Here is a 15,731-nt window from a genome sequence, read left to right on the forward strand (position 1 = left end):
TGTGCCTCTGTCTCTGTCTCTCTGTCTCTCTCTCTGTCTCTCTCTCTCTCTCACACACACACACACACATATGCACACAAACAAACCATACACACACATACACTACATACACACATATATACACCTCACACACATATAATCTATGCACACAGAGAGACAGACAGAGAGAGAGACAGACAGACAGACAGACAGCATTTGGTTTATAGGCATGTAAGTATCAACTGACTATTTGAACTCAGCTCCTCATGCTTGAAGACAAAGTGCTCCTCTCCCCAGACTCTATTAGTTTTCTTTTCCATCCTGCCCCTAGTCAAGTGTGTATGTGTGTGTGCGCACACATATCCTCCTAACTTTTCAGTGTTTTCATCTCCCTCCCTACAAATGCTCAACTTCAAAACAGAATAGTGTTTAGGCTCCCTCGATCCTTACCTGACCCACTATCTCACACACTGCCTTGTCCCTGAGGAGTCTCATGGCTATCACCAGACCAGAATGAGGCCAATAGCTTCTGGATGTCTCTTTGGATCCTCGGGTGGATGGTATGGATGCCTTGCCTTCTTGGCTGGGCTGCCAGGGAAAAGGTTGGAATGAGAAGTGATTGCAAGGAAGTGTGTCCCTGGAGCAACCTGGAAGCCTGCTGTTCCGACCTGTCACACACACTTAGGATCTCCAGAGGCAGCCTGTCTGGGGTGGCAAGTCCCCGAGAGCGACCTGCTTGACCCCTTTCCTAAACGACAGAAGTAAATTTATCTCTTCCAAATGCGGCTTCTTACAGTGAGCAATTAGGGCCATAGCAGTCCAGATGACTCAGCTAATTGAAATGAAAACCATCTTTCCTCAGACCAACTCAAGAGTTTCAAGTCTAGTGGCACCACATGTTACTTCACCTTCACCCATAGCAAGGCAACAACAGGTCTGCAGAAGGCGCAGCATGCTGTGCTTCCGTAGGAGATCAGCGGGCTTACATGCAAGAAGGGCTACCCTGGGGAGCACTGGGACTCGTGGGGAGCACTGGGACTCGTGGGGAGCACTGGAACTCATGGGGAGCACAGGGACTCATGGGGAGCGCTGGGACTCATGGGGAGCACTGGGACTCATGGGGAGCACCGAGACTCATGGGGAGCGCCGGGACTCATGGGGAGCGCCGGGACTCATGGGGAGCGCCGGGACTCATGGGGAGCGCTGGGACTCATGGGGAGCACGGAGACTCATGGGAGCGCTGGGACTCATGGGGAGCATGGAGACTCATGGGGAGCGCTGGGACTCATGGGGAGCGCTAGGACTCATGGGGAGCACTGGGACTCATGGGGAGTACTGAGACTTATAGGGAGCACTAGGACTCATAGGGAGCACTAGGACTCATAGGGAGCACTAGGACTCATAGGGAGCACGAGGACTCAGATCATTCTCTCCTCTGGGCAGGATGTCCTGACTTTGATGCATCTTGCAGTGTGTGTGTGTGTGTGTGTGTGTGTGTGTGTGTGTGTGTGTGTGTGTTGGTGTGTGTGTGTGTGTGTTGGTGTATGTGTGGTGTGTGTGTGTGTGTGTGTGTGTGTGTGTGTGTGTGTATTCATGAGTATACACTTGTGTGCATGAGTCCATGTGGAGACCATAGGTCAACACTGAGCATATTCCTCAGTCACCCTCCTTAGTATTTTAAGACTAGTTTGGCTAACAAGCCTCAAGGATCTGCCTGCCTCTGCTTCCAAAGCACTGGGATATAGGTGCACATGCATGTCAGGCCAGTTTGTACATAGGTAGACGGGGTTGAACTTAAAGTCTTCATGCTTGCAAGCAAGTGCTTCACTGACTGAGCCATCTCCTAACTTCCAACTTCCAGCTGGGGGAGGAGCTATGGCTTGATGGAGCCGCGATAGAACTGAGGATTGCTTTGCCTCTCATGTTCACCTGGTGACACAGCTCCCTGAGTCTCTTCCTCCCTTCTTTCCCTATCTACAAACCGACGACTTATCATTCTTGCACATAAGAAGCTATAAAAACCCGGGTTTAGAAAACAGCTCAGCCGGCAAATCTCTAGCCACCCAAGCTTATAGGTCCAAGTTCAGATCCTCGGAACCCACGTGAAAAGCCATTCGTGGGGCTGGAGAAATGCTCAGTGGTTAGATGTTAGCCGTATTGGCGTGATGACCTGGGTTCAGATTCTTAGAGCCGACATAATGTGAGGTATGGTGGCATACATCAATAATCATGGAGTTCCTGTGGTAGGATGCGAGGCAGAGACAGGAAATTTTGTGGAATCCTCCTGGCCAGCTAGGTTTTCCTAGGGGGGCAAAAAAATGAGAGACTTGTCTCAAGCATAGTAGGTGAGATGGGCTCCTGAGTTTGTCCTCTGACCTCCACATGTATGCCGTGACATGTATATGCCCAGTTCTACATGAATGTGTACACGTATACAAGGAAATAAATATATAAATAAAATCAAGGCATGGTAATACATGTCTATAATCCCAAAAACAGGTGACAGAGTCAGGAGGACCCCTGGAACTCACTGACTAGCCATTTTAGCCTAAGAAGCAAGGCATTTTAGCCTAAGCATGAACCTGGGTACATGACAAAGGCATCTTAAAGAAGAAAGAGTTTATCCAGTTTATGGTTGCAGGGGGAGAGCCATAATAGCGAAGCAGGCATGGGTACAGGCATAGAGAAAAATTCCAAACTCAAAGCAGAGAACATGAACTGGACTCAAATAAGGTGAGAGACTGAGTATTCAAAGCCCGCCTACTTTGACGTATTTCCTGCAGTAAGGTTCCACCACTTAAAGATGAGATGAATACTCAAAGCCCGCCCACAGTGACGTATTTCCTGCAGCAAGGCTCCACCTCCTAAAGGTAAAAGAATGTAACTTTGAAGCCCGCGGACCGCGACATATTTCTTCCAGCAAGGCTCCATCATCTAAAAGGTTCCGTTACCTATCCCCGAATAGCACTAACTGGGGACCAAGTGCTCAAACGAATGAGCCAATGAAAGACTTTCTAATTCAAACACACACACACACACACACACACACACACACACACACACACACACACACGCCGAGATCATCCCTTCCTGAGTCCACTTGAAAAAACAGCCATCTGTAAATCTACCTCCAGGTAAATGGAAATGGTCACCTTTCAACGCTTCTATTTTTGCTGCTGATACCATCAAAGAAATGAAACGATCCAGAAACATAGAGGACGATAAAAATCTGTCTGATACTAATATAATACTAATGTAGCTGTATGTAGGATGTGTGAGAAGGTATGGGAGTGTGTATGTATGTGCCTGTCTTTGTACGTGGAAGCCTCGTGGTTTGTTTGAGGTGTTTGATTTGTTGGTTATTTGTTTGCTTGTTGTTGTCGTCATCGTCTTAAGACAGGATTTCATGAACCCTAGGCAGGACATCACCTAGTTATGTAGTCAAGGATGACCTTGAATGTCTGAGCTTCTGACCTCCATCTCATCCTGTTTATATGGGCCTGGGAATAGAATATATGCCTTCATGAATGCTAGGCAAGCTGTCTGCCTGCTGATTTGAAGTGTGTGTGTGTGTGTGTGTGTGTGTGTGTGTGTGTGTGTGTGTGTGGTGTGTGAGGGGGGGTTCAAAATTTCTCAGGAAAGAAATTGGAAAAAAAGGAGGGGTAAAAAGAAAAAAATTTTCCAAAGTAGAAAAGTACCTCAGGTACAAAATAAATAGCCCTCCACAGAGCAAAGAGAAGGGCTGTCCTATACACAGAGTTCCTGCCCAGGTTCCCACTCATTCCAGTCCACTTAGGAAAATGAGTATTAACCTGTAGGAAATGCTCAGTCCTGATTGGCTAGCTGCAGCTCGAAGCTCATTGATCAGGTCCAGGTAGCAAAATAAGACTTTCTGGAGTCTGTTTGTCTTGGCAGTTGAGATGGGAACATGCTGGACAAGGGCTGCAAAGTTTAGTTTGTGGTTCTTCCAGGAACACAGAGTACATGTGTGCCCCCCACCCATGCTACCAGGCTCCATTCTGCATTTAGGCCTTCTTAGCTGCAGAAGCTCATTCTAGGAGGCTCAGACATGTGTGTGTGTGTGTGTGTGTGTGTGTGTGTGTGTGTGTTTCCTTCCTTTTAATCAGACTCTATCATCTAACAGCTCTAATAAAGGGTTAAAGCAAAAATGACCCACCTCCGTCCCACTATGTTGGGTTAATACGGTGCAAGTATAGATGTCTTGTAAAGTACAGGCTAGAATTCTCCTAGAGAAAAATCAAATGGTTAGTCCAGCTCCCAGCCAAGTCATGAGAAACTTATTGCAGAATACAAGAGGGCACTAGCATCAGAGGGGAGATAATCAGCTGACAATATCTAAGAATAGGGAGTTGAACCAATCAGAGTTGAACCTTCTGAGTGTCCTTCCTAAAGACTTAGCCAACTTTAAGATGTTAGATCTCTCCAGTTAAGACTAGGAAGAAGGATTGCAGCCCCTGAAGGGAAAAAAACTCCACAGAAAGACCAACAGAATCAACTAACCTGGACCCTTGGGGCTCTCAAATCTGAACCACCAACCAAAGAACATACATGGGCACACATGGCAGATGTGCAGCTTGGTCTTCATGAGGGTCCCAAACGACTGGAGCAGGGACTGTACCAAAAGCTGTTACCTGTATATGGTTGTCTTAGGGTTTTACTGCTGTCAACAGCCACCATGACCAAGACAAGTCTTATAAGGACAACATTTAATTGGGGCCAGCCTACAGGTTCAGAGGTTCAGTCCATTATCATCAAGGTGAGAACGTGACAATATCCAGGCAGGCATGGTGCAGGAGGAGCTGAGAGTTCTACATCTTCATCTGAAGGCTGCTAACAGCATACTGACTTCCAGGCAGCTAACAGGAGGGTCTTAAAGCCCACATGCACAGTGACACACCTACTCCAACAAGGCCACACATACTCCTACAGGGCCACATGTTCTAATATTGCCACTCCCTGGGTGGAGCATATACAAACAGTGGGATATGTTCTTCTAGCTGGGCAGCCTAGTCTGGCTGAAAGCATCTAGCCTCAAAGAGATTTCAAGTGCCATGGTAGGGAGATACCAAGGGGGCCCCCACCTGCTCAGAAGAGAAGAAGAGGGAGCATTGTGGGGGGGGAGCTGACCTGGAGGAGGGCAGTGAGTGGAATGTAAAGTGAATAAGTTGAATGAATGAGTTAATGATTAGTTAATTAATATGTTTCCAGTTAAGCCTGATGAGCACTATGAGGTCATTGCAATGACCAGATAATGCACTGTATAGCAAGAAAATAATCAGTGTAATTCATTTATACAGGACCCTTAAGCAAGGGTCTCTAAGACCACTCTGATTGGCTCTCATAGTCTAGCAAATGGAATAGCCAACTCAATTATCAAGGTCAGAAATTTTTCTTCATATGCATTGTCTTACCCAGGATGCAAAAATTCCTACAGAGGATCCCTTCTAAATCTAGCCCAGCACCTGGTAAGTCACACACTTGGAAATGCTCAGGACTGTCACTCTCATCATCTGAAGAGCTGTCGTCACAAGGGTGATAATTCACAATGGCAATGCTGTTCCTTTGAAGAGTATTCCAATTGCAACAAAGCTGAAAAATACACAGGATGCAAAGGTCAATATGTCTTCTCCTCCATAGTCAGGAACATAGGTAGGCACAGCCCAGGGGCACTTGCTATAGCTTTAAGATGTGACCAGAGAGACCTTATATTAGTCAGACATATTCTAGAAGTTTGGGGCTTTGTTTCATGCCATACTTTTGGGAGACCCTGTGAAATCAAGTGTGAGTATCAGGGAAAGTCTGGAAGAGTAGGATAAAATTAGTCTAACAGGCAGCGTTGAAGGGATGCCCAAGATGAAAGGAATAGAGGGATCCTGCTGAACTATACATGGGGGTTGATATTATGCTAATTTTAGTTCTGTTGTTACAGCAAAGTACCCTGACAAAATGCCACATAGGGAGAAGAGGCTTGTTTCATTTCATGAGTCTATGCTACAGTCTATCACTGTGGGGAAGTCAAAGTAGCAACTTTAACAAATTAGTCTCATCATACCCACAGTGAAGAGCTAAGAGAAATGAATGCATCATTGCTCGCGTGTTTACACGAATGAGTTCAGCTTTAGTTCTCCATTCTTACATAACTCAGGATCCTCCAGTCCAGGGGATTGTTACCACCCACTGTGGGCTGAATCTTCCCAAGTCCATTAATGAAACTAAGACAATTCTCCACGGCTCAAGGGCCAGCCCTCGCTGAGACTCTTCCCAGATGATTCTAAGTTGTGTCAAATTCAGAATTAAAGCTAAGCATCCCAGGTAGAATGGGTCTCTCTCCTACTGTAGCAAGCCTCTCATAAGAATTTAATGGAGCTAGAGATTAAAAGGTTAGATGGACAGAAAGATGTTGATAATGTGATTTGTTCCCACTCCTGCAGGTTTTTATATTGTAAGATTGTCGCCTTAGAGCCAGGATTAACTAAGGAAAAAACAAACTAAATATAAGGGAGTATAGATAAATTCAGCAGGTGTGTACTTAAGGTTTTTCTTATAGGTTATACAAGAGGAGGAGCTGGGTTAAATGTAGCTGTAGGAGTAGCAATTAAGTCATCATCTTTCAAGAAAGAATTTTTAGGCAAGAGATGACAGAAGCGTTCTGCCATCAGTAAGGTTCTCAGTGCCAGTCAAGGAGACTTAGGAGAGAGATCTCACAGTCATTCAGGTGACCAGCAGAAAGGTATTAAAGACATAAAAGTCAAGGCCTCCAAAGGGTGACAAGGGTAGATGTAAAAGAGATCTCATGACCGACCTTTCAGTGGCTTTCATAATAGTGGAAACAGCAACAAATGACTTCAGAAGGGGAGGTAACCACTGTGCCACTGACAGAAGTGCTGTACTGGCCCATTCTAGAGTGACCCCCTTCCTATTCAGGAACAAATAGAAAAGGAGAATTAATCAAGGTATTTCAAGGTGAGATCTAAAGTCACTGAGTGTTTTACATCTTTAGAAAACTGTTTTCTAGCAAAGGACCATTGGAAATCTTTCTAAATTATAAAACAGGTGAAACGTCAAATAAAATTTGAGCCATCAGTTCTGGCAGCAACCTATACATCCTCAGGATTCACAGAACTGTCTATGACTATGGAGAAGAGGAGAAGCTAAATGGCTTGAACATGGTAAGTACTTGTGAGTCAGATCACTGTGTACCAAGACATGATGCAAAGTTTAATCAAGGTCCTTTCCGAAGCTTTTACTTTGAGACCTCATGATCTCTAGGGGATAGACTACACCATGAGAAAATGTGGTTGGCAGCACAAGTCTCTTAAGTTGGGGGAACAAAGAAACAGATCATGCACGTTCTGACATAAGAATTCACACAACAGGTGAGACATTAACTAATCATTCCAAAGAATCTGACAAGATGTAGGCACGTCTTCAGTAAGAGGGACTGTCTAGGTATATTGGTGGCCCTTCCAGTTGAAAACAAAGGCATTGACTCTTACAGTGTACCGATTGATAGATAAATAAACAAGTAAATATTGCTATAGAGGTCAATAGCTGAAAGGTGTTGGTTCTTGGGGGGGGGGGGACATAGGACAACAAGGTATGAGGGTCAGGCGCCTCTGCGGAACATACAACAGCTATGCTGTCAATGGCTCTGAAATTCTGCACAAATCGCCATCCTCGTCTGCTATGCCTGTGGCAGTTGAGATCAGAGGCTGATGCACAGAACAAAGGCCTGTGTATAATGCTGTCCACTCTGCCTTGTATCCCAGACAAGATCTGAGGAGTATTACTTGATACTGGGGACAGAGTCGTTAAGATCCACTTGGGGCTGAATGGAGGTGCTGAATGTGATGAAGAACGTTGCTAGAATGTAACCAGACCCATGTGAGCAACTCCCGGAGAGCAAAATAAATAGAATTAATAGTCAACAGGGAAGATGAGTGAGGCAAGGGCCAGCCTTTAGCAGCAGAACCTCCTCGTAAGTTTCCTTCTGGCATCATCGGCCATCTGGAAAAAGACATAAGCCAGACGTGCTTCCAAAAGATTCCTCCCGGAACAGATCCATAAGAGACAGCATGAACAAGAACCTGAAATGCACAGAGCTTTGGAGACCTTCCAAGGTTGGTTAGCCACCCCAACGACCACTTGGATGAATTCAGAGTTCTGATAGAGAGACATCCCTAACTAGGATGAATGTGCAAAGCAAAATGAATCCTACCTCCCCGAGATTGCTTCTGTCTGGGGATCTTGTTACAGTGGTGGAACTATTCATTATTTTTATTCACTATTTTATTCACTATTTTTGTCTTCCAGTCCTTCCCTCCCAACCTCCCCTGGTCCCCAGATCCACTCTTCCTCCATTTCCCTTCACAAATGGGCAAGCCTTCCAAGGATATCAAACAAGTATGGCATATCAAGTTGCAAAAAAGACTAGTATGCCCCTCATATCAAGGCTGGACAGAGCAACCCAGTAGGAAGAATAGGGCCCCAAAAGAAGGCCAAAGAGTCAGAGACAACCACTGAGTGTATTCCCACTGTTAGGGTCCCTCCGAAAAATTTCCAGTGACAGAATTGCTTCCTTAGAGCCCTCAAGCAGTTCAGGGAGTCCTCATCCTAGCTTTTATGAACTGAAGGCAGTTGACTGAATGGAGTCCCGGCTAAAGAAAACCTAACTGAAGGAAGTTGAGATAAAGACTGAAATAAAGACTAGATCTATGGAGACTTACCCAATATATATAGTTGTTGAGGAGACAACTAAGACCTGGGACCTCTTGCAGAAGTCCACAAACTAACAACCAAAAGAAAGAAATGAACAAAGAAACAAAGAAAATAAAATGTAACTGTGGGCTTACCACCCTCACCCAAGTCCCTGAAATAAGGACTCTGAGACTGAATTATTTCTGAATAAATGCCTAGTCTTAAAGCTTTGGCTTGTTCTAAGACTAACTCGTAATTTAATTATCCCATTTATTCTAGTCTGAGTGTCACAGGGCTGGTGACCTCTTCCCAGTTTCATGAGTCTGTCTCTCTCCACCAGCATTAGGAGCTTTTTCCATGTCTCAGTCTATCCCAGAATCCCTCTCCCTGTTGGAACTCCAACCTTCCATTTCCTACCTTAGCTAACAGGCCATTAGTTTTCCATTGACAGGCAATGCTTCCACACAGAACACAGTAGATTTTCCCTACATATATATATATATATATATATATATATATATATATATATATATGTATATGTATATGTATATGTATATGTATATGTATATGTATATGTATATGTATATGTATATAATGTATGTATATGTATATATATGTATATGTATATATATGATACAGATATAGATACAGAAAACTTGACTAGGAAAAATTCAAGATCAGAACAAATAGAAAAAAAATCAAACGGGAAATCAGCCTTAGATACAACACAATGATGTGCTCTGAAGAAACCGAGATGGGGGGAGGGTTAGTTTATGCAGAGAATTATCCTATCTACTTCTTCATTCTGATCCAGTATGCAAATAAAGGATACAAGCATGCCGGAAGTGCTCAGTCCTGATTGGTTGATTGTTAAACAACCATTCATTGGCTGGGCCCAAGTAATAAAATAAGACCTTGCAGAGCCCATTGACCTGGACAGTTACAACAGGAATGCTTGAGCAAGGACCACAAAGTTTAGCATGTGGTTCTTTCAGGAACATGGAGTGTATGTAACCTACAACTTCCAATATGCAAATGACCACTGTGATCCATTCTGAACTGAGGCCCAGTGAACAATCTGCTGTTCTTTTTAAAAACCAGTTTTCTCTCTCCCCTCTCCCTTCTACCCTCTCCCCTCTCCCCTTTTCCTTCTCCCCTCTCCCTTCTCTCTCTCTCCTCAAAAAAAAAAAAAAAGCCTTAAATACCCTTTAGGCTTCTGGGCACTCCTTCCCAAAGAACACTTTAGGTCAATGGTAGTCTTAGACCCACGTCTGTCCACTTTCAAAATAGACAAACAGCACAACGTCCAGAACCTCAAATGCAAAACTCTCTGAATCCAGCCCAGACTCTGCAATTTGCTCTTTCTCCACAGGCCAAACAAAAACTAATTTTAAACAAACCACCACCACGAAGTTTGGGGTGGGGAAGTGCCCAGAAAAGCCAGGCAACAGGACATGGAGATTGCCATACTCCACCCAGTGCCTGGGGAGCCTCGCACGGACTAGACATTGGTCTAGGGATGGGATGACATCCAATCTATCCTGAAATCCTCTTCTCAACATGGGATTAGGAAATCCAGTCTATTCAACCAAGGAAGTGCTCTCTATCCTTTATTTTCCAATGAGATCTCAGGTCTGAATTTCTATAATGGAGAAGGAAAAAAAAAGACTCCTACTTAAAATTATAGTGAGCATAGTGTGTGTGTTTGTGTAGATGTGTGCACACAGCACAGGATTCTACCTCCATGGGGGTTCACCAGAAAACAAAATCTAGAGCAGGCATTCATATGCATAAAGTATAAATGTGTGTTTATAATAATTTATAATTTGTTACAGAATGCATATTACATATGTAATATAATAAAATTGAACTCTATATATATTAAAACTATAATTTGTGACTGTGTGATGCGATAGTCGTACAATAACACGATAATGCGTAATAGAAAACACAGAGGCTTGTTTGTTGATGCAGTCTCAGGAACTGGCTAATACAATGATGGGAGACAAAGTCTCAAACTCCATCGGACAGGCTGAAATTCTTCTCTGGGAGAGCTGAGTGTGTTCTGAAGGTCTCCGATCGGTTAGATGAAGTCCATCTCCTTTACTTAAAGTGAATCGGTGTAAATATGAATCATGTCACAAAATACCTACTCGGCAGCCTTCAGATCGATGCATGTTGAAAGAATGATGGTGGCAGGCCATTCAAGGTGGGGACGAAAGAAGACATCATAGCATTCGGTGCCTCTGCTGGCATCTAAACGGCTGTGAGTGCAATCCTCGCATCAGGAGCTGGGGAGATGGCTCGGCAGTTAAAACACTTGGCTATAAAAGTGTGAGGAAAAGAGTCCTGATCCCAGAACCTGTGTAAAATTCCTGACGAACATAGTGGCCTGACTGTAATTCTAGCCTTGGAAAGAGGCGGAGGATCCTCAGCGCAAGCTGGCCGGGAAATCTAGCCATATCTATAATATCTGGGTCTGATTGAGAGACCTGTCTCAATGAGTAAGGTGTAAGAGTGTTGAAGATGGTGCTAGGCATCAACCTCTGACCTCATGTCCATGTGGACATGCATGCGTAAGTGCCCCTCCACACAGGTATTCCCCAAACATGCACACACACACTCTTACCACATACAAATACACATGAAAACAAAGAAGGGTTCTTTCATCATAAAAGTGTTGGCTAGCACAGTCTTTGCAGATCAGAGAAATGTGGATAAACTGTTTAATCTTGGCGGTCAACTTGATTGGATCTGGAGTCAACCAGAAGTTAAGTGGACAGATCTGTGGGGGTGGGGGATAGTTTTTCTAAGAAAGATTAAGGAAGAGGAGGAGACTCCTCCACCGCAGTGATGAGCGCCTTCCAGCTGGAGCCCAGATTAACTATCTGGGTTGCTTGCTTACCGGCCCTTGCCTCTGGCTGACTGGGGCTACCACTGCTGTTAGCATCCTCAGATGCCACTTTCTTCATCCTTGGCCTCTGTAGCACACAGACAGCCACTGTTGAATGCCCCAGCCTGAATCGTGTAAGCCAGCCCCATTTATATCCTGTGAATATTCTATCTGACCTGTTCCTCTAGAGAACTCTGACCAGCTTCACCCCCAGGACAGGCTGTGAAGTAGAGGTCCCAGGGTCCACCTAAAGTCATGAGGGAGTAACTCACCAGATGGTAACTTGTCCCGAATTCAGCAAGTCACTGGACATCACAGACGTGACCACATCTGACTGGGCTTATACCTTATATTTTTGGTTGTGAGCCTAGCCTTTAACAGCTGACCCATCTCTCCAGTCCAACTGGACTTAGCTCAGTGGAATCAGTTTCTCCGTTCTTCCCTCCCAGAGGAAGAACACCTGAGGCTCAGAAAGGTTGAATCACTGTGTGAAACCACCCAGTGTTTTGAATCTACTGGTCCTACATGCTGGGGTTCCCGTCTGCCCTTCAGACAATCATCACTCCCCTGGATGGTTCAGAAGTGCCTTCTTTCTTCCTTAGTTTCTACCAGCCTTCTCTGCCTTTCCTCTCTTCCTTTTCTATCCCAGTGTGCCTTGCTACCACTGTGGGATATGCCTACTCCATGCACTGCCGTGAAGTTGGAGTTCAGCTAAGAAAGTGAGTATCCAAAAAGAGAGGCAGAGTCGAGACAGTCTTCCAAGGAGCAGCAAACAGGACAAAGCCCGAAGACAAGTTTTGAGTTTGGAAAAGATGTTCGGACTCTGAACAAGAACTAAAATATTGCCTCCCGCCAAAGGTGCCTTGAGCCATCCAACTTCATAATAATCACGTTTACCCCATAACTGCTGATAGACACTTCTAGCGAAACTGGGATAAGATCAAAAGATGCTGGCCAACTCGACCCCATGTCCACAAGCAAATTGTTCGTCACTTCCTGCATCTTCAAGGAAGAAGGACCCAGCGTCACCTAGGATGCTCACTTGTCCGGTACAGTGCACATGACACTGACTTCAGTCCTCCACCTTGCTCCCAGTGGGAATGAAACCCTACCGTTCCATTTTGCAACACTTCAAGTCAGAGGACTGGCAGCTCTGCTTTGAGGAACAGCCAATGGAAATAGAGGTCACGGCTGTCAATCAGGGCGTAATTTGCATGCACGTGGCAGTTTCCGCCCCATCGTTTTTTCCTCCAGGGGAATCAACATAAATGAAAAATATGCCAGACACTCTGGTCCAGCCAAGGCTGAAGAACAGAAATACAAAATAGAAGTTGCCCTGACCCTAATTTAATCCAGGAGAACAAACAGGGAATCATTCAGCAGTCCTCAAATCCACAATCACAAGATTATGCCCGTGAGGCAAATAGTTTTATGGACCGTCTCCCGCACCTCATCCCTCCTGCCGAAGAAACTAGATTAAAATGGCCCTTGATGGCTTGTTGAGTGACATTCTTGTGGGCTCTGTGAGTGATCTTGTGCTGTTTTTTCAATGCAAAGTCAAATACACAATGGAAACTTTTTTTTTTAATTTATAAAATAGCCGTAATGCTGCTACGTGAGGCTCGCACTCGTTCGCCATTTCATGTCACTCAAGATTCTGTTCAAATGCTACTTCCTCAAAAAGACCCTTCCTTAACCTCCATTTAAAAAGGTGCCTCCGTCATCCGACACTCACGCCCTCCAAGTCTTTTTTAGAAAGCTAAACTTTCTTTCTGGCATTGGCTTCTGTGTCTGCTTATTTTCTTAATGTCCAATTTCTCCTCCCTGTTATGGTGAAGCTGAGTGAGGAGGGAGACATCCGTGTTCCCAGAGCTCCAATTACAGCAATCAGAACTGTACCTGGCACACAGGAGGGGCTCCATAAATATCCGTTGAATGGATGTACTAAGTGAATGGGTCTGAAAATCAATGACCCTTGGAGAGCTACTCAGAACATCCGTTTATTGTGGGGTTTTTTTCTTTTTTAAATTTAAGCGTGTATTTGCGTTTGCATGCAGGTGCCCATGGATGCCAGAAGAGGGTGTGTGATAGATCCCCTGGAACTGGAGCCATTGAAGTTGTAAGCCATCCAACATGGGTGCCCTGAACCAAAGCCCAGTCCTTCAGAAGAGCAGTCAGTGCTCTTAACCACTGAGCCATCTCTCCAGCCCCTACCCTGAACATCCTTGAAGATGGTTCCCAACTCCAAGTGTTATGACTGACTTCTGTGACAGACTAGAGGACGGAGCTGCTCAGTAAACGGCAGCTGTTCAACCTTTGTAGAGCATGCAGCGTCCTTGGGGAGGCGGAGGCGGAACATCTGAAAATCACATGGCCCGAGTCCAGATCTCGGCTCTGGCGCTACCAACACGCACAGCCATGGAGCATTTGTTTGACAACTCCGTGTTTTGGTTTCCTTGCCCATAAAACAGGGATGGTATGGATCGTGCCTGCTTTACAGGGTTTCGTGGGAGAAAATGTAAGCAAATGTGTATGAGTCACGTCTTCTGACTTGGAGGGAACGTAGTGCTCATCAGTATTTCCCTTTTAACTTTTTCTTATTTTTATTATTTGTGTGTGTGTGAGAGAGAGAGAGAGATGGGGGAGAGGGAGAAGGGGAGGAAGAGAGGGGGAGAGGGGAAGGGGCAAAGGGAGAGAGGGAGAGAGGGAGGGGAAAGGAAAGAGGGAGGGGAAAGAGGGAGACGGGAAGGGGAGGGGAAGTGAAGGGGAGGGGGAAGAAAAGGGGAGAGAGAGAAGGAGGAGAGAGGGAGAGGGAGAGGGAGAGGGCAGATACACTCAGATGTCAGATCCCTTGAAATCTAAAGTCATAGCCAATTGCCAGCTATCCCATATTCCCTCTAGAAACCAAACTCAGATCCTCTGTAAGACAACTCTTAACCTCAGAGCCATCTCTCCAGACCCATTTGATTAATTCTTAAATGACATTGTTTTTTAAATAATTAGTGGAATAATTCGTTACTCAGAGCCAAGGCTGAGTGAGATGACAGACAGTACCGGAGGAACTCAGACAGAAGCCCTGGCCATGCATCTGGATGGGTAGGAATTTGTAGTTCCTTATTTTCTCTACCCAATGCATTCTCTATCCAATGTCTTCTCTACCCAATGCATTCTTCATCCAATGTATTCTCTATCCAATGTGTTCTCTACCCAATGTCTTTGCTACCCAATGCCTTCTCTACCCAATGCCTTCTCTACCCAATGCCTTCTCTACCCAATGTCTTCTCTACCCAATGCATTCTCTACCCAATGCATTCTCTATCCAATGTTTTTGCTACCCAATGCATTCTCTACCCAATGTCTTCTCTACCCAATGTCTTCTCTACCCAATGCATTCTTCATCCAATGTATTCTCTATCCAATGTGTTCTCTACCCAATGTCTTCTCTACCCAATGCATTCTCTACCCAATGCATTCTCTACCCAATGTCTTCTCTACCCAATGCATTCTTCATCCAATGTATTCTCTATCCAATGTGTTCTCTACCCAATGTCTTCTCTACCCAATGTCTTCTCTACCCAATGCATTCTTCATCCAATGTATTCTCTATCCAATGTGTTCTCTACCCAATGTCTTCTCTACCCAATGCATTCTCTACCCAATGCATTCTCTACCCAATGCCTTCTCTACCCAATGCATTCTCTACCCAATGCCTTCTCTATCCAATGTCTTCTCTACCCAATGCATCCTCTACCCAATGCCTTCTCTACCCAATGTCTTCTCTACCCCTTGTCTTCTCTACCAGCCTTGTCCCAGCTTGGCAAGAAATGGATATGTAAGAAATAAAACAACCCTCATCAAAAAAAAAAAAAAAGTCTCCTTGCAACAGTCAAAGGCCATTCAGAAAACCACGACCAACCAAATTGCAGAGAACGAGTGACCACGTGATGTCCAGCCCCAACCAATACACCCACAATGCCTAACAGAGCAGGGGACCGAAGGATTATAAGAACCAAGGGAACAGGGAGTTTGCTGTGATAGCGTGTGTCCTAGAAATATTAGAGAAGCTTCACCTGTGAACATGTCATCCACATGTCTGACAAAACATGACCTAAACAAAGATTCCAGACACAGACATGCTTAC

This window comes from Rattus norvegicus, chromosome 10 (genome assembly GCF_036323735.1).
Source record: "Rattus norvegicus strain BN/NHsdMcwi chromosome 10, GRCr8, whole genome shotgun sequence".
Taxonomy (NCBI): Eukaryota; Metazoa; Chordata; class Mammalia; order Rodentia; family Muridae; genus Rattus; species Rattus norvegicus.